Source organism: Macrotis lagotis, chromosome 2 (genome assembly GCF_037893015.1).
Source record: "Macrotis lagotis isolate mMagLag1 chromosome 2, bilby.v1.9.chrom.fasta, whole genome shotgun sequence".
Lineage (NCBI taxonomy): Eukaryota > Metazoa > Chordata > Mammalia > Peramelemorphia > Peramelidae > Macrotis > Macrotis lagotis.
This window is the reverse complement of record NC_133659.1, coordinates 106,445,196-106,450,313: the sequence shown is the minus strand read 5'-3', so window position 1 is coordinate 106,450,313 and position 5,118 is coordinate 106,445,196.

Genomic DNA, 5,118 nt, shown 5'->3' with positions numbered 1-5,118 from the left:
CACTAGTTGATTGTCCTTGGTCAAGTTAATTAACTTCTTTGCAGGCCAAGCAACTCTTTAGGACATAATGCTAAATCATGTACACTTTGCAATCTGTAATAGTGGAGAGGAATTTCCACACCCAAAGTTCCCCTCAATGATAAAATTATGGATCTTTGAATATTCCTTTCCTATGTATTATTTTATTTGAGCTTCCCAACAAAGTCTAATGAATAAAAGGAAGTTTCAAAAGTTAAATGACTTAGTCATAATCCCACAGCTAATAAATGGTAAATTTAGGACATAGACTTTTTATCCAAGGAATAGGTTCCCTTATGGTTGATAATTTTTCTATAGGCTAACAATAATGAAGTAATCTTAAGACTTTCAGGTTTTGTCACATTGTATAAATGTTTATACTCTATTTGCATAAACCAATTTAATATATTCACTAGTTATTTAAAAGATCTGGTCATGGTTATCCAAGTATCCAAAGCATTATGTTCCTCTTATAACTTTATGCTTCTGGGTAAAGAGACTGCAGACAATAATTCCCACAGAAATGCAGAATGTCAGAACTCAAAGAGACCCTGAAAATCATTTTATATAATCACCTCATTTTAGATAGAGAGAAATTACAGCCCAGAGAAGTAATTCCCTGAACCTCAGCACTGTGCCTCAGCTGCCTTTTCCCTTCACTCCCTGTATCAAGTGTTTTTCCAACTGTGACAGATGATGAGATGGGAAATGCATAGAAAACCTTCCAGGAAGATATGAGTTCAAGTCTCACTTCTGATGTACATTGACCATGTAACTCAGATCAGGCATTTAATCTGTTGTTGTTCAATCAGATCCAACTTTTTGTCATCCCATTTGAGGTTTTCCTTGGAAAAGATATTAAAATGGTGCCATTTTCTTCTCCAGCTCATTTTAAAAATGAGGAAACTAAGGCAAATATGGTATGTGATTTGTTCAGGGTCACATCAATAGTATATATCTGAGGTTGGATTTGAACTCAGGAAGATGTTTTCCTGACTTCAGGTACAGCATTCTAACTTCTATACCACCTAGATGGACCTCTTAGAGACCTAAGTAAATCTCTAAGATTATAAATTACATAGAAAGAGTCAATCTATATCAGTAGAGGGAGTTTTTCATCAAGAGATTCTATAGAATGAAATCACAGGTCCAGAGCAGCAACAGCAACCAAAAGGAACCATTGTCCTGCTCTATGGAAGCTAACTGAATATGACATCAGACTTGGTTGATGGGCCATTTGATTTTGATGAGTTGTTTATTATTTCTTTGAAGCAAGGCTTATTGGGTAGGGGAAAAAAGGAAGGCATATTTAGAATTGTATATGACACAATAATAAAAAGCATTAATGGAATGGGTGAAAATTGACAGGAGGGAGGGGAAAGTAACCCGTGTGATTTTATTACCATGAGAACTCTCAATGAGATAATTCTTTATCAAGGCAAATTTAGTCTTAAGAGAATTGTCTTTAGTCCTGAATGATTAGAAAATTCCAAGATCATACGACTAGACTGTTTCTGAGGTAGGACTGGAGCTTGGGTCTTCCTGACACATAAACCAGAGCAATAAAACTATAAAATGAATGAATGCAAAATCAGCATTATTTTGCTTGGCAAGTAATTTCAAACTGAATGTCTGAGTTCTCTAACATATCCATGTATCACACAAACATTAACCACCTCTGGCTCAGGCATAGGGATAAGGGTACTAAATGTCTTTATTCATAGAGACTCTTACTAAGAGCAAGTGACTGGTTACATAAATCATGACTCCATTCTTCCTATTGTTGAACGTATACTTCCCACTGTTTATTTCCCACTGGGCTGCATTCATTTGGGTTTTTTTTTCCCTTCCACACCAAGCCCCTAGGAACCTGTCATTGAGAATTAATTATCATCTTTATAAGCCTTGATATTCTCATTCCATAAGTACCCTTTGCCCCTCTGGTTGGAGGGCAGAGCCATGAAGTTCTCAATCTCCATTTTAGGAGGGGGCAGAGGATAAACATCTCCTTCCCTGCTCAGCTGCACTGATTTGGGACTTCAATTTTCCCACCATGCCTTCACATCCATATGTCTCTCTCCACCTCACACAAACCTTTTCCACCTTTTTTTTAAATGTGTCTTCTCTCATTAGATTATAAGATATTTGAAGGCAAGAATTTTTCAACTTTGCCTGGATCTTAGTGATTGTTTAATAAATGCTTATCGATACAAGAGTACATATCTGTGCTGTAACTAGATGTGATGATTTGAATTGAATGTCTTTTCCACCTCCCCCCCATAAACGTTTTAAAGAAAGAATTAACTCACTCAGCTAACACAGACCCTCTTGGGGTTAAATTAGTTATCAGAATGGGGGAGATCTGGGAGAAGATAAATATGAATGTAGCATCTACAGGAAGTACCCACTGTAACTCATCACCTAGGTGGAGGAGGGGTCCACTCATTCTATCTTTTAAAATCTTAAGGCCATGTTTTCTTGCCTCTTCCTTACATGCCCTGTGCACTCTCATATTCAGTGACAAAAATAATAATTCATATCTTTAAAAGGCTTTAAGGTTTACAAAACACTTTCTTCATAACAAATTGGAAGTTCAGTAGTTCAGTAGTGGAAGTTCAGTAGTATATTATTACCTCCATTTTACAGATAAGGCAACTAACTGAGGTCCAGATATTAGAATCTGAATCTAATTCTTCTGACTCAAACTCTAGTGTTCATCCCTTTATCATGCTCTTTTCCCCTTCAGCTAGTAGATAAGACTACTGGTTCTGGAATCAGGAAGACCTAAGTTCAAATCCAATCTCAGATACTTACAGTTTATGACCTTGGACAAGACATTTAACCTTTGTCTGCCTCAGTTTCTTCAACTGTAAAATGAGGATCATTATAGCATCTGCCTCTAAGGGTAGTTGTCAGGATCAAATGAGATAATATTTGTAAAGTACTTAGGACAGTTCCTGCCATGTAATAAGGACTTAATATATGCTCCTTTCCTGCTCTTCTCCCTTCAGAATTAGACACATAAAGTGTCCAAATGTCCTTCACTTCCTCTCAACAGAGGCATGCCATCAGATCTACTAGGAGATAATCTATTTTCTTACATCTTCATCTTTTAAACTTTCCTAAACTGCCTCTACAAGGAATTTAAATATCCAAGATTCTCAGTTGAGTGAAGTCTCATTGCTTGTGAAATATGGCATAAAGTCTTAAGGTTTGAAAAAATGGTGATAGATGGAATAGCATGCTAGATCTTCAAAGTACAAATGACAAAGCTACTATGGTCCCTGAAAGAGTGATGGATGAAGATTTAGGGAACATGGGCTTGATTCTCAACTCAATTACTTATTACCTGTGTGACTTTTTTGATCTCAGAATCCCTAATATAAGTTTCTTTTATGTAATAAAATAAAGTGGTATAGTTTGGCAATTATGTGTGTATCCCCCAAATCTGGTAAAGATCGCATATATACTTGCTAATGATGTTAGCCAATCAAAATAGTATAATTAGTTTATTTCCACATCTACAACCATAAGCAACCCATGGACATCCCCAGTCTTCAGACTGACTTTGGGTTGCCAGTGAGGCTGGTTCTTGTATTACCTGAATTTTAGACTCAAACATCCCCATGTTCAGTTGAGGGAAGTATGAACTGAGTGGTAGAGATTTGTAGGTTTGCTGGGCAAAACAGAGATATAAGACAGAGAGGAACCCTTGTCATTGAGCATCATTATGAGACAGGCTGATAGGAAGCCCTAAGAAATCAGATTAGTGAATTGTTCCTAGTGGGATTAATAGTTCATTGTCTGATAGATAATATAAACTAACATTTCCATGTAGGTGATTAAAACCCTAAGGAGAATAAGTATAATTAGTGTTTCTGTCTCACAAGTTATTGTAATTGTTTTTGTGTGTGCAACATACATAACAAGTCTATACCCCAAGCTTGAATCAAGTACCACCTTTTTTCATGCATCCTTTCCTAGTAACTTGTTTTGTTTCTTTTTTCTTAAATTGCCTTGTAATCATTGTGTGTGTATTTTTACATATATTTGTATACATATATACATATTCTTTTCCCTAATAGAAAATAAGTTTCTTAAGTTCAAAGTCTGTTTCATTTCTTCTTTGAATTCTCCAGAATTTGGTTCAGCATGTGACTCATAATAGTAACTTAATAAATGATTTTTGATTAATTGAAAGAAGAATGAGGTTGAAGACAGAAAGAAATTATTTATAGAAGCATTTCTTGTTGTAGCCAAGGACTGGAAACAAAGTAGATAACCGTCAATTGAGGAATGACTAAATAAATTGCAGGATATGAATATAATAGAATATTATTGTCCTATCCTGCCTCAGCCTCCCTCTTGCTCTAGAACTTTCCTCCATGCCTGAGAAGTTCTCACTGTGGAATATTCCTCCACCTTTCTGCCCCCATCTTCTCCCATTAGTAAATTATTTCTGGGACCTTCATTTTGGGAACATACTGGCAGGCTTCATTCCCCTCTTGCATCTGCTATTGACACTCAGATCTTTGCTACTATCCCTTCTCTTCCCCTTCTACTTTCCATCACCCTTTTGGGTATTGTCTCCTCCTCCCCCTTAGAATATCAGCCCCTTGAGGGTAGAGAGTAACTTTCTTTCTATTTGATGTGCATCTCCAGTATTCAGCACATTACTGGCATAGAGAAATGCTTTCCTTGCTATAAGAGATAATAGAAATCAGAGAAGCGCAAGAAATCATATGAATCAAATATATTTAAAAAATAATCGTAACTAAGAATACAAGAGGCACAGTGACTAGGACAGGATATGTGGAAAGAACCAAAAACCAAACCAAATGCTATATAAGTAAGGACCAAAGATGCCCTTGGAGAAGAGATGAGAAAATGCACCACTTTGTCCAGAAGTGAAGGACTACAGACACAGAGTATATAGGTGTGAATATATATATATATATAATATATATATATGTATATATACATATATGCATGTGAAAACATTTATGTATAGAAGTACTGTAGATATGTGTGTATATGTTAGTTGATTTTGCTGAATTGTTTTCTTTCTTTTCAAAAAAGTTCTTTATTAAAAGAAATGAC